Raw genomic sequence first — 15,352 nt, 5'->3', positions numbered from 1 at the left:
AAAAAAAAAAAAAAAAAAAAAAAAAAAATCAAGTAATCCAATTAAAAAATGGGGTACAGAGGTAAACAGAGTATTCTCTGCAGAGGAATATCGAATGGCAGAGAAACATTTAAAGAAATGCTCAACCTCATTAGCCATCAGGGAAATGCAAATCAAAACGACACTAAGATTTCACCTTACACCCATCAGAATGGCTAAGATCAAAAACTCAAGAGACAACACATGCTGGAGAGGTTGTGGAGAAAGGGGAACCCTCCTCCTTTTCTGGTGGGAATGTAAACTTGTACAACCACTCTGGAAAGCAATCTGGTGCTTTCTCAGACAACTAGGAATAGCGCTTCCTCAAGATCCAGCTATACCACTCCTAGGCATATATCCAAAAGATTCTCAAGTACACAACAAAGGACATTTGCTCAACCATGTTTGCAGCAGCCTTATTTGTAGTAGCCAGAAGCTGGAAACAGCCCAGATACCCCTCAGTGGAGGAATGGATGCAGAAATTGTGGTATATCTACACAATGGAATATTACTCAGCAATAAAAAAACAAGGAAATCATGAAATTTTCAGGTAAATGGTGGGATCTGGAAAAGATCATCCTGAGTGAGCTATCCCAGAAGCAGAACGATGCACACGGTATATACTCACTCATATAGACATATAATATAAGATAAACCTACTAAAATACGTACACCTAAAGAAACTAATCAAGAGGGAGGACTCTTGCTAAAATGCTCAATTCCTGTCCAGAAAGGCAAAGAGGCTGGACATCAGAAGAAGGAGAGAAGAGGGAACAAGTCAGGAGCCTGACACAGAGGACCTCTGAAAATCTCTGCCCTGCAGACTATCAATGTAGATACTGAGACTTATGGGCAACCTTTGGGCAGAGTGCAGGGAATCTTAGGAAAGAAGTGGGAAATAGTAAGATCTGGAGAGGACAGGAACTCCATAAGGAGAGCAACAGAACCAAAAACAATCTGAGCACAGGGGTCTTTCCTGAGACTTATACTCCAACCAAGGACTATGCATGGAGATAACCTAAGACCCCTGCACAGATGTAGCCCATGGCAGTTCAGTATCCAAGTGGGTTCTATTGTAATAGGAACAGGGACTGTCTCTGACATGAACTGATTGGCCTGCTCTTTAATTTCCTCCCCCTCAGGGGGAAGCAGCATTACCAGGCCACAAAAAAAGACAATGCAGCCACTCCTGATGAGACCTAATTGACTAGGATCAGAAGGAAGGAAAAGAAGTCCTCCTGTATCAGTGGACTTGGGGAGGGGTATGCAGGCAGAGGGTGGAGAAAGGGAGGGATTGGGATAGGAGGAGGGAGAGAACCACAGGGGGGATACAAAGTGAGTAAAGTGTAATTAATAAAGAAAAGAATACCATAAAAAGAGAAAAGAAGTTTGTAATCTGAGAAATATGATACACATCCCAAGTGGTTATTAAGGTTGTATACTTAAGCCAGGGAGCTTCTAAGCAAGAGAGGAGCAGATAGTGGGAATTGTGAGCAAAAAAAAAAAAAAAATTGCACACAGATGAAATATTATGCTTGTACAGTTTAAAACCCTTTCCTCTTGCTGTGTATTCCTGGAGAACAAACCCTCCTGGTAATAAAGACTATCTTTTGGTACTAAAAATAACATAAGTTGTCATCTTTTTACATGAGGATCCAGGTCTCTCCTGCTGGGATTACAGTGTTGTTTGAATGACATTACTATGCTTCAATTTGTCAAGTTCCTAATAGGATTTTACACCTCCCCGCCCCCGGCCACATACTAAGTTTCTGTATCATTGGGAAGAGAAGAAACACGCATGAAACATTTAAACAACCATGTGAAGTGACTGTATAAGTAGCTCCAAGTGATAGCTGAGGCATATGTGAGGATTAGAGTGAAATCAAATACGTTTTAATTACAATTTAAATCAATAGCACAGAAACCATAGCTGAATCATTACCAGGAACATCCAGTTATGTTACACTTCCATATTTTTTTAAAGTATTTGGGTTTTAAGTTACCCAAATATTGTGATTTACAAATAAGGTATGTTACCATTAAGTAAATGACACTAAGATCAGTATATTTTTAGATTACTTCCACCATTCTGTATAAAAAAAAAAATCAATGTGATATAGTTGCTTTTTTATCTTGAAAGTTAATTAAAAAGATATCTGTAAAGGCATTGAAGTCAGAATCATCCTGATTTTAACCTATTAATCACGAACAGGAGAGAGAGAGTGTGTGTGTTGCATTAGAAGGCAGTCACTAGGGTATGTTATAAAAGGTATTTTAAAATACCTTATTTTAAAACAACACTTGTATACTTTTTTACAAAACCAGTGTATAGCTTTGTAGCCATTAATACCACGTTTAATATTTATTACACATACACTTCAGCATATTAGAAAATCCATGGATTTTATACTTAGATTTAGATATAAAAACCTGTTCTACTACTCTCTGCAATTTTCATATAATACTTATGTATGCATAAATATGTATTTTTATTGAGGAAAAATGTTGAAATGTCATCCTTAGAAGTTGTTTGAATCATGTAGTTTATTTAGTTTCTGTCGTCCTTTTCCCGGTTTTGTTGCAGTTTGTTCATTGTTCTCTTTCAGTTCCTCCTGTTACTCAAAGTGAGTTAATTCTCCCCACCCCCCACTTTCCAGCTATCTGAGTGGTGATCTCTGGTGAATCCAGAGATCTTTTGTGTGACTCTTCTTAGGAGGATCTGAAAATAACATGAAATGAAAAACATGAGCTGAAGTCCTAGTGTAAAAATGTATTGTGTTGTCACTGTGAAGAAATGAATGTTGGCTCTTATGCAGCGTTGAGAAAATTTCATTAAAGGAGCATCTGAAAGAGTTATCATTCATTTTAACCATTCATTTTGTAAGGATACATTTATCTTAATTTCCAAAAATTTAAAAGTAGATAAGAAAATAGCCTATAGCAGCACTACTTTAACCTAACCATAATTTTATGCTCATTTCCTCCCTTATTAAGATGCATATTTTACATCATTATAGTTCTAACATACATACTATTGTACAGCCTATTGTCTCATTGCAGAGATTTGACATAATTTATATGATCTGCCAAAATTGTAGGGAGTATGTATTTCGGAGTAAGAAGTGATGATTTGCGAGGGGAGATTTTAAATTCCTTAGGACACCTGTCAAAATTTGAACCTCTGGTAAAGGCAACAGAAATCTTTAAAGATTTTAGGGAAAAGATGAACAAGGGGATCTGTATGAAATCAATGCACTCAACTGGAAGTTGAATAATTATTCCTTTTGTATATGCCACCTGTTTTGAAATGTATGTTTGGTGTGCAGAACACTATTTCCCCTGTCTAAATCGCTACCTCTTTTCATTCCACCACCACATCTTCCCCTCTTAGTTCTCTATGTAATCTGCTAGGCTGAGAGGTGTTGTCCCAAATCCAAATTTCCTCAAGAAAGCCTACTCGTGTAGATGGATTCCCCAACCTGAAAATTCATCTCAAAGCCTGGTGTTCTTAAGGATGGCAAGAGAGAAAGATTCATGAAATGTTCCCTCTCCACTCCTGTCTGGTGTCTTTCTCAATAGCTCCACCTTCTTCTTTAGACAATCCCGACAGTGTAGAAGTTTCCATCTCCTTTCCCTCTCCTTTCTCGCCCCCCACCCCACGCCCTCACTTTCTCTCTCCTCCCCTCCTAGGGCGCTTCCTGCCTGGAAACAAAAGATTGGTCCCCAGTAGCCCACTCACGGAGATTTTACTTTTATGCTCACCATCTGATTGGCCTAGGTACGGTGCAGAGCCCAGGTGACGTCATAGCAAAGAAGAGCAAGGGAGCGGTTGCTGAGCAGGCAGGCAGCTGTGGCCGCAAACAGTCTGGGGTCTTATTGGGGGCTGCAGCTTTTCCTCTCTGGAAGTAAGTGTGCCCTGCGAGAGAAGAAGCGTGGGGGGAGCGGACTGGGCGCGGGGCTGCAGCTGCAGCCACTGGGCTGCAGCTCCCCAGCCAAACTGTTGGCGTGCACCGAGGTACTGGAAAGGTCTTGGCAGGGTGGCTGGACCCTTGGCAGGTAAATTCCGCGACTTCTGTACTGTTCCAGGCTAGCTCGGGGGAGGGGAGGCTTCTGGGCAGTTGTTCTTTCCTTTGCTCCCCTCTTGCTCCTGCTGTGCCCCAGCTTTTACTCCCCTACGGGGCTCCCTTTCCCAAGCCTTGGGATCCAGCACACAGTGCTTGATGGGGTTTGCCTAGGCGATGAGTGGGTGTGTCCGGGTTGGTCCTAAAGGACCTGGGCTTCTTCCTTTGGCCAAGCCCAGGGCTCCCTTACTGGGGTTTGGGCCGCCTGGGGTAAAATCCGCCCTGGAAGCTGTGTCAGACTCTATGTCTCCTACCATCTTCCCCTCCGGTCCCCACCCCACCCCCCACCACAGGCCACACTGTTGACAGCAGTCCTCCAGAGAAGGGAAGGGGGTGTGGCCACAGGCTGGCCAAGTCCGCAACAGAATAACCTGACTGAAACAGAAAGTACCAGATTTCTTAAAAGGGAGGTTTTCCTTTATTTTTTTTTCCCTTTATGCTCCCTCCCCTTTTCACTTGGGAGGATGATAATGACAAGGACTGTTCCCCCTCCCACCACCACCACCACACACCATTTTCTTCTTCTGAAGGGACTGAATGAATTCAGTAAGGTCCTTGGAAAAGCCTGGAGTAACCCTTGTTGGCCCTTGTCTTTGTCTGGGGAATGGGGTCATTGGGTTTACTGCTTCCTCCCTTCCCACTCCTTCTTAGTTCCCAGGAGACACTGTCTTCAGGTTGTAATCTGGTATGGTGACTGGCATGCTTCTGAATGAATAGAACATTTTGACTGAGGTTCTGTCAGACTTTCCTTTCCCAGGTGGTGGATGAGGTTTTTGGGGGGTGTAGATGGTTCTTTCAAGGAGGGAAACAGAGGCTCCACTGGGTTCGTTCGTTTGTTTGTTTTTGGTCACACCTTCCAGAATCCAGCTCCAGATTTTAACCTTGAGGTTTCTGGGCTGTGTGGGCTCTAAAAGCAAAGGAGGGAAGGGTGAGTCTCTTGGCTTTGGGAAGCATGATGGGGTGGTTTGAGTGCTATTTAAAAAATGGCTTTCACCAGGGAAGCCCTTAGCCATGGTAGGTTTGCTCCTCCTCCCCATGGTTTTGCAGACTTAAATCCAGGCCAACAGTATGGCTGTCTGAGGTGTTGGAACAGGAGGTCCATTCCTGTTGGTGACAGCACTGTGATCCTGTTCTGTGATGAGCCAGGTATAAAAGGTCAGTGTGGTTTTCACTGGGCCATTTGTGAAATAATTGGGTAGGATGTGTAATTTGGCATTCGAGCTTCTAATCAGGGGCACCTTTGTGTAACGGGGCGCACTGTGGTAATGGAGGTAATGGATGATTAATAGGCTGAGATCTGGGAAGAGAGCCAAATAGCCCTCTTTTTTTTGGATACAAATGTCATACTCTTCTGTGTCCATACAAGACACAACATGTAAGAGTCTGGGACAGTTTGCTTGGTAAGCTGGCTGCTGGTAATCCAGAATCTAGGGAGACCTCACGATGTGAGGAGGCAGATTCATTAAATCTCCCAATATAGAAGCAGACATTGTGCTATGGGCCACAACACTCCATGAACATTAGCAGTAGTTGATCATTCCTACAGGTTGTAAGTTGTGTTTTTTTTTCCCCCTCCTAGTCAAAAGTGGAAGTGCTATACAGAGCAGACAAGTTTGCTGAGGGTTTTAGAAGAGACTGACTAGGTAGTAGGTTTGATAGATGAGGGAAATGGGAAATGACGACAGAGATGGCAGGTCTTCCTGTCAGAGATTCTTCTCTTAGTAAGTCAAGACTAAGCACAAGGTCAAAAAGGATGACTAATACAAAAGAAATAAGATCTGGAAGTCAGATCTTATTTGAATAAGGTAGGAGCTAATGGAGTAGGTAGGAGCAGAGCTGTAGAGGGAGAAAAAAATGCCCAACATCTTGTCAGGAGCTCAAGAGTCCCAGTTTTCTCTGACGAAATTGTTATGGAAAAGTTTTGGTAGTCAAGTCAGCAATGGCTCAATCAAGCATTATACGGAACTTCTAGCAGTTTAGGAAATCGATGCCATTTTCAAATGCATAACCCATTTTCAGGAACCAGTAACTTTAGCCAAAGGCATGAGAAGAAACTTTATGAGCAGCAGTTTCAAAAAGAAAACAGTTTTTTTTTTCTTTTGGGCAAAGAGAGAGGGCAGAAGATGGAGAGTAGGGGAGCTATAATATGAAACAGGAGTCTGAATGATTTTCCATGGATGAGTTTAGCCCAGGGAACATTTGTCTACTAAGGACAGCAAAACAAAAACAAACAAACAAAAAAAAAAAAAACAAAAAACAAAACAAAACAAAACAAAAAACCTTTACTGTGGAAGGTAAGCATAGCTTTCCAGGCATCTGGGACATGGCTTAAGCCTTCAACCCCTACACCACCCCACTGCACCCTCATCCACATTAATACCTGTCAGGATCTAGGTGGTTCCTGTTGCAGGGCCAGGGTAGATTTCCTGGTTTAATCTGAACTAAATAGCTTTGCCAGCAGGGGGCGGAAAAGTAGCTAAAGCGACCTGGAGGATCCTAATCCTACACTTCAGGTGTGATGGCTGAGCCTCACACCAACTAAAGCAGGCATCCACACATTTACAATCGGACTTAGCAGTAGCAGAGAACTAAAGGAGCCTCCAGGTCAGTGTGTTCCCATCTCTCTCCAGACACGTGGTGCTCCCTGCCGCGCTCCGCAGCGTAGGAAGACACAAGCATTTGCTTGTGATTACTTGAGTCACGAATACACACAGCCTAACGGGGGGGGGGGGGGGGGGGGGGGAGAGTTTAATTGGAAATGTTAATCAATGCAATAGATCCGTGTCTGATTTGCACATTTGGTCATTTATCTGCAAGTTGGGACAATCTGTGCTGTACCCAGGGGAGGCAACCAGGGGGGAAAATAGTGCAGCTACAGCTGGGACTAGGGGTGGGAAGCAAAATAGGGGAAGTGGACCTTGAAGACCAAAAATAAATGATCAATTTACTGGTAGGGAGAAGAGTCCTCTCAAATACATTTTCAAGAAGATCATGAGGTGCATGGTCCAGAAGCTCGCAGAGCTAAGGGGAAGAAAAGGTTTTCTGTGCGGTAGAAGGGGGTTGGATACAGAGAAAAGATATATGTTTTGGGGGGCAGCAGGGGGGTAGCTAGGATAACATGAACCTTGGCAATCAGATCTCAGATGTTCTTGGCTGAATGTGTGTGATACAGTGCCTGTTTCCTTGACCTTCAAATGACGGAAGTTAAACTAGGTGTCTTTAATCTGGTTGGAAACATTTTAGGAAGTGGATCCATTTATACTTGGTAGTTAAGATAGCCACTAAAGTTCAGCTTTCCTCAACAAAAGAAGATAGCCTTTCTATATCACTTTCCATTTTGTATGCTCTCCAATTTAGGGAAAGCCCATATAAAACCGCTATCTACACATTTATCTTTTAACCATATGACTTCACTTGTATTTCATGGGAACGAGGAACGTTCAGGAAAGAAGTCCAATTCAGTATTTGCTGGGTTCCCTGCAACTAAGGCCCAGAAAAGCTCTTTATGTTAGTTTTCATAGACAGATCATAGGGAGAGGCACCAATATTCAGATATTCATTACTGTTTTAACTTCCAGGGCAGTGTAACGATAGGAAGGGCTTAGGGTGAAGATAAAGATTATATATTCTCAGAGAGGTTGGGTGTGTGTGTGTGTGTGTGTGTGTGTGTGTGTGTGTGTGTGTGTGTGGCTTGAGGGTGGGTCTCCTTTTCCCTCATCTCTATCTGAGCCTTGTGAATTCTTTGGAATTCTGTACCCTAAAGGGACCACTATCTCTGACAGTTAGCACAATATCACCCCCTAGTGACCTCACTTACAGACACATTTTTCTTAGCTCCTCCTTACTATCCCATGATCTCCATCCAGGGTACCAGTACTCTTACACATACAGCTCTTACTCCCAGAAAGCAAAGGCACACTCGGTTTATCAAACACTGAAGGGGAAACTCTGGACATGCAGCTTCACAGCATTCTTCTCCACTGTGAATAGGTTTAGAGTGAAGGGTATCGCTTTCTTCTCCCTTGTGCTTTTTTCTTCTTTGGACCTGAAAAAGGATCCAGGAGCAATAACCAGAAATATTTAGTGCTGCATAAGACACTTGCCAATGGTTCTGTGGAAGAAAGCATAATTGTCACAACTTGCTTTGATCACCATCCCAAGGTTATAGTTTTAGTCCTCAGGCAGGGATTCTGGCAAAAAGCTAAAATGCAGCAAGGAAATGGAAGTTAGATATGTACAAGATGTGTGTATCCATACTTTCCCAGATTCCAACAAGAGGTGTGAGCCACAGGCAGAAAGCAAGGCAGCATAAATGCACAGTATAGTACAGCCATGCAACACTCACCACTCAGTTCAGCCGTACACCATGGTGTAGACTATATATGCTACACATTACAAATTAGACACATGGCATATACACACGCATGTACTATGCATGGTAGTGATGCAATCACATGTGCAACATTACAGAAATAAAATGCATACTGACAAAATAAGCAAGCAGCATGATATAAACACAGCACTGCATACATAACACAATAAGGCTCAGGATAAACACAACGTGCTATAAACATGACACATGATATACACACGTGCATCTAACAGTGTGAGGAATAGCACAGATATACATGATCCAGCTTTTGCTGATATACAGAATAGGCTAGAAATATACACTAAGTAAGCAAGGGGTGTAGACACCTGGTAGCCTACCGGTTGCTTCTGCACTTGTTCAAGCTACCCAACTTGTGGGTTCAAAGCAAACTACCATGAAGCTACCATTTGATATTCCAAATGAGGGTCTATGGAAAAAGTGAGGTGCACTCAAGGGAAACTTGAGATTAGAGATTTGGGTTAGTGCAGGTTGCTGCATTCATCCTCTTTCCATTGTCTCTAGCATTCTTTCTCATCCCTCCCAATCAGATGCTGCTTCATCAGTAAACACTCATCATCAGGAATGGTCCCTATCTGACACCCTATCCTCATACCCGGGCCCTTCTGAAGTTCTGACAGCTCTTGCCTCCCCACCTCATCTCATCTCCTTACAAAGTGAGTTCTTGCAGAGAGGGAGGAGGTGACTCATCATCACTCAGTGATGTAGTGGGAGGGATTTGGAAAACTACTAGGGATATGCCTGTGGGAAATCCACAGGGATGCTACAGCTGCTAGCTGGCAGTTGTGCTCTACACTATGCACCAGAGGAAGAGTAGACCCAGGGTACAGCATTATTCTTTTTGCTTAAGAGGTAGAATTGGAGATCATCGGACTTTTCTTGGCTTCCTAAGAACTTCAATTTTGTTTTCTTTTTAGATAGCCATCAATCTATTTCTTTGGGTTAGAACTCTGTATTTTGTTGTCTGTTAATAACTGGGTGCTATCCTGGGTAACTGCTCTGTTGAAATTAACATGTAGTAGCTACTTTCCTTGGGGAGTAAATATGGTTGTGTGTTATGGAGTGAGTCGGGGAGAAGTAGGTAGGGACTGTAGAGCTCAGAGTTCTATAAAGAGGAAAAATAGTTTTTCCCTGGAGAGGATCAGTTGATTGTGGGGAAAGGCAGAAAGTGGAGGTTGACCCCTGTCTCTGGCAGAAGGTGTAGCTGGATGGTAGAGTGACTGCCTAGCATGCAACACACCATGGTTCTAAATTCCATCCAGCAGGAGATGGGAGAAGAAGGAAGGGTAGGGAAAGGAGAGAAATCTTGTTTCCAACACAATCAGACATAGAAACCTCTGTGAGGTTTGGTGGCTAAAAGAGTTGAAATGGAGGTGGAGACTTGGAATTGAGGGACAAAAGAAGTGAATAGTAGTAGCAGGTTACTAGGCAGCTCAGATATTCTCAGTGGGTATTACCTCTATTGTCTACTGTACACCGACTGTGCCATCTCTGGTAAGTGTGCAAATTTCCCCTAATTCTGAAAATTGTGTACATTTTTCACATGCATCTTATTTGACTTAGCCCTCCTAATATGTGTCTAAAACGACTAGGGAAGCAGATCTTTTATAGCTGATAACAAGTAGGCCCACAGTGGTGACATGGCAAGCATCAATTATTAATCTGTACTCTCATCTCCTAATTCCCAGTTCGGTACTCTTTGCAAAATCCTACATAATAATGTTTTTACACTTCTTACCTTTCTGATTCACTAGCCTTCTTAAATGATTTTTGGAAATGTCCCACTCCTACCTCGCTCTCCCTCTCCCTTTTTGTTTCTCCCTTCCCCTCCCCCCGTTTGTGTAACATAATTTGGGTTAGGATGAGGAAGTCATAGCAGCTGTAAAAAAGGTTCATCTCCCCCACAACACTTTTCTCAGCAGGCTCCCCCAAGAAAAGACAGCTAAGTCCTTGCATCTTATGGCAGCTGGTGTGCACAGCACTGAGTCAGTCAGAGCTGAGGCCACTCCAGCCCCCTCTCATGGGCAGCGCTCACCTGTGCTGAGATCCTGCAGTGGTGGCTGTGTGGGTCATGGATTTCAGGGCATGGAGTTAGGGGTATTTTAATGTTGCCTTCTCCTCTGAGCTCAGGTACCATTATCAGGCCTGGGGGCAGGACCCCCTATTTTCTGAGGTGTTCAGTCTGTTATAGCTGTCCTTCACCTCTTGGTTATTCCATCTCTAATACTGGAGTGGCAGCCTTGAGGTGAGGAGGAGAAACAACATAACAGCCATTGCCATGTCCTTTGCAAATGTCAAGCACCATCTAAGAGCATCAATGTAACAAAGAAAATGCTTCCCATCAAGCTGTCATTTCTCCTTTCCTGATATCTAAGTGCCATTTCAATAATATGTCACAAATCCGCCAATCAGCTCCTGTGGTTTCCTCTGCCCTATAATCTTAATTTTTTTCTTCATATTCAAATACATTCCCAACCCACTCCTCTTCCTTGCTTCTGGGACTGGTAGGCTCAGCTAAAATTTTATGGAACCTTCTCCCTACCTTCCCACCTAACCAGGTGGCATACTGCCTCCCCCAGCTCCCCCAGAATGAGTCTGTAGTGTACATTGTTTTTCTCTCCTCATCATAACTCATTCTTAAAGAATTCCTAGAATATTTCTCTGCACAGGTAAACTAGATTATCAAGGGAAGGACTTTAGTCATACAGGTCTCCACTGTGCCTTACAAGTGACCAATAGTTCCCCAGCAGCTTTGCCCGTGGGCTCATTTCTTCCTCTGCGCATGCCTGTCATCTCTCTGTCTGCTTCCCAAGCAGTCACAGTAGCCTCCCCTATTGCCTTTTCCACCTACCCTTCTATAGTATACCCTGCAGCCTAGATGTCCCCGTGTGTCTCTGTCTAGTCCACTGTCTGTCTCCTGGTCAGATGCTTTAGACATCTCTCCTGTTGTCTGTCGACATCCCCCACCCCTAAAGAATTTCAAGAAAAAAAAAAAAAAGAATGTGCAACTAAATTTTCTCTCATTGGAGCTTATCCTGGGCCTAGAAGACAGCAGAACTGCATCTCAGCAGCAGGTGTTTGTGTAATGCCTTCTCATGAAAGGGAAGCGCTGGAGTTTCGGCCATGGAGTTGAAGGTATGAAATTACAGCCTCACTGATACTGATGCATTCAACTTTCTAGAGATGGTCAGATCCAGGATTCTCTATACACTTTGACTGACAGAAGGTAACTAGAACTGACAAAAATAAAAAGTGTGCCTCAGAATCTCTCCTGGGTTTTTGGTGGCAGCCACAATAATGTTTTATTTACTGTCTACTGTTGTCAACTCTGAGCTAGGCACTTTACAAAGCAGGTGTTTCCTCAGCTAGTTTGTACTTCTCTCTCTGAATCTACAAGCAGTATCAGCTTAACTTAGTTATTTTTGGCATTGTCAACATAGAGGTTGAGAGGGACTCAGTAACTCTAGAACTGTAACAACACTGCTATTTGGGAAGGAAAGCCATTTTCGGAAGAATTTTCTAGCCTCCAGTGTTCTTCAGGACTCACTTAGTTACATCCCTGCCCAGATTCACCCTCACTCATCATTCTTAACCCTTCACCCTCACATACAATCATGTTTATTAACCTACTCTACACACAGCTGAATAAACCCATATTCATATATTCATATTTTCATTATGATACACCTTACACCCTGCGTGAATGCTTCCGCCCACTCATACCTTTGTATTCTCTTAACATTTTCATACACGTTTATATTTACTCACATTATAGAGGATATAATGTAACTCAGTAAGATAGTAATATATAATCTTATTTACTAACACACCTATATAATCAAATGCTGCTGCGCAGACATACCCTAACTTTCCTCATGACCAACTCAGGCTATTTTCCATAGTCACAAACATATACAATATATCGGTTTCATATGCTCTGGCATCATTGCACTGATATTATCATTTTTTTCTCACAGTCACACATGACACATGGACACACAGGTGTATGCACATACTCATATAATTCATGTATATAGATTATAGCAATATAAACAATGTCTCACAGACTTACCCTTGTGTATTTTTGAAGTATTACTGTCTCCTGCACTAGTATGTTTTCACTCACATGCACAGAATTGAAGCTACCCTTCTTCCTTCCTCATTTTTTCAGAGAGTCTCACTTCAACATAGAGGCATATATTTTGACACCCACTGATATTCACGAACTTTCCTTTCACACAGATATCTAATCTTCTCACGCAATACTGTACCTTCAGACGCCCAGCCTGAAATAGTTATACACACATTTTGACAAACACAGTCATTTTTACCTGCTGTTGTCACTTGTCCTTCTTACACAATCTCTCACACACAGAGACACACATTGACATGCGCATATCCTCATTCCTTACTCACACAAATGCATAAATGCAACAACACACTTCATGCATAGCCATATTCACATACTTATACTTATGTATTTTCAGTTCTGCACACTCACTTTCAGGACTCCATACTAAAAATTATATATTCCCACTCATTCATAGGAATACATATTAATCCTCCCTTACATTCTTAAATGTACAAACTAGTCCCTGTTCATACCATCACATGTTTTCAAACAAACACTGTTATACTGAACATAGACTAGTATTTGTATATATTTCCACTCTCTTTTCTCATATGGATACACACTCACATTTTACATGCATTTATTCAAGTGTACATAGATTGATATGTACAGTGTTTATTATCACTAATGTGCATTTTACTGGTATGTACAATGGGATGCATAATTCGTATCTCAATAATCAATTCACATAGTTGCATAAATGCATTTACACAGTTGGTTGCTAACACCACACATGTCAGTTATTGATCTTTACACTCATTCATGTATCACGCTACCATATACTCAGTTACATTGATTGATACACTTACTCATTGACCCATATGCCTGAACAGTCACATACTCTTTCTGCAAACTAACCCTTACCTGGGGACACTGATAATATACTTCTTCACATTGGCACTGACCTACACTCTCTCCCTAATATAAGCACATTAGCTCACATATACTGATAGTGACTCCTACTCATATGCAAATTCATATACGTTTTTCTTCAAATCTTTATATGCCTTCACAAACTGACATTTTCGTAGTTATACACTTTCTCAATGACATCTCCTCTGAGAACATTAACCAATCCCATGTAACAGTGGTGAGGTTTGCATGGTGTGATTATTTCCTAGAAGTTCATGCTTTGACTTGTAATCTCCTTTCCTCAGAGGAGGGTAAGGCAAGAGTCTAATTCCTTAATGCTGTGCCATGAATAATAATAGCACATTTATGGTCTTATGTTTACAACATAAAGCTGTTGTTGGTTATACACATGGAAAGGGAAGATCTTTTCCACTTAGGCCTCACAGATCTACCCACATATATTAACACTATGTTAACCAGGAACACAATAGTCAACAAAGACAAAGAAGGGAATTCTTCCTTTGAGAAGCCACACACTGTTTTATGTCTTCTCTTTGTTCTGAGTACCCCTCTTTCTATTAACCCCAGTACTTAAAGTGTATCTTAAAAATATATATTAATAACCTCAACAGCTGCTTTGTTAAAGCAAGGAAGAAAGGGAAAGAAAAGGTTAATAAGCTAGTTGGATGATAAAATTCATTTCTCCTGTGAGTGTGCCCACACATATGCAGACCCCACTGAAATTTCAACAGCTGTTACTAACAAGTCCCCAGAGGAGATTTCTGTGTAGGCGTAGGTAAAGATAAGCTGATGGGAGTTCCTTACACCCAGACAGACTGCAGAAGAAGCCCAGGCTCAGGAGTGAGCCAGGAAAACATTAACTTGGATCTGGAAATTTACAAACACGACAGCACTCCCCAGCAATCATTTCAGTTGCCGGCTTCCTCCAGTGGAGTGTTTCGGTACCACAACTTAATATAATACGGAGCGTAACAGAGTGTGAAATAATGTCTGTATGCCATGCCTAGCCCCGGAAGAACTAATACTGTGACCCAATTAAGGAACTAAAAAAAAAAAAAAAAAGGTAGGCAGTAGCATGTTATCAGTACACATTGTCTTCCTCATCTTAGAATTCTAATGGCTTACCAGATCAGAGGATCCTTCTATAGGCTCTACATGGTGTCAACCCAGAGAGAGATTCAAATGGGTGAAAGACACATACTGTGCCTGTGAGGTATTTTTTCATTTGTGCATGAAAAAATAAAGTCCATGAAAGTTTCATAAAAGGCAACAGTCCTGAAGCTTGGCATCAGAGCTATCTTTATTGTAACATCCAGTGGTCTTCAGGTTGTAAAGGACATAAAGGTCCGTAAATGGTTGGGAACTTCAGGAAAGGTTTAAAGAAGGCACTTGCCAAACTAAACTTTCTCATAGACATCTTGCTCAACATTGGGCTGTGCCATCTTTCCAGAAGATTGTATAATAGATTCCTCTGTCACTGGGCCTAAGGTAGAGAAAGCACTAGAAACCTTAATGAGATCATTATACTTTATCAACATCAAGATGCCACCTCCTTTTGGAGACAGCTTTTGAGAAATAGCCTGGCAGTTTTACATTTGATAGTTCATAGTTGATACCTGAAACTCACCATAGGCAATTTGTACAATTTATGGGATGATCTGAAGGAAAACTATGTACCAGCCTGGATCCACATCAGTTTAATGAAAATTGTCTAGTGAGAAGAACAAGTCACCAGAACTTAGGTGTTATTTTATGCCTTTGGAAATCTTTTTTTCTTGTTTCTTTTTATTAATTACAGTTTATTCACTTTGTATCCCC

The 15,352-nt window shown here is 41.9% G+C and overlaps 1 protein-coding gene across 2 annotated transcripts in view; it reads left to right on the top strand.

Moving 5' to 3' along the window:
• The window catches only part of Pak3 (p21 (RAC1) activated kinase 3), a 336,231-nt gene that overhangs the window by 184,032 nt on the left and 136,847 nt on the right, over positions 1-15,352 (top strand). The window contains exon 1 of one of the 2 annotated variants that reach the window (XM_055604924.1): positions 3,806-4,074. The exons of the other annotated variant lie outside the window; for it this stretch is intronic. The gene's annotated coding sequence lies outside the window, so the exon portion shown is untranslated. Of the gene's footprint in view, positions 1-3,805; positions 4,075-15,352 lie in introns of those variants that run through there. 2 annotated transcript variants of the gene reach the window in all.

Source organism: Psammomys obesus, unplaced genomic scaffold (assembly GCF_907164565.1).
Source record: "Psammomys obesus unplaced genomic scaffold, mPsaObe1.curated_primary_1811, whole genome shotgun sequence".
Lineage (NCBI taxonomy): Eukaryota > Metazoa > Chordata > Mammalia > Rodentia > Muridae > Psammomys > Psammomys obesus.
The sequence above is the reverse complement of the archived record's forward strand: the minus strand, read 5'-3'. Positions and strand labels throughout refer to the sequence as shown.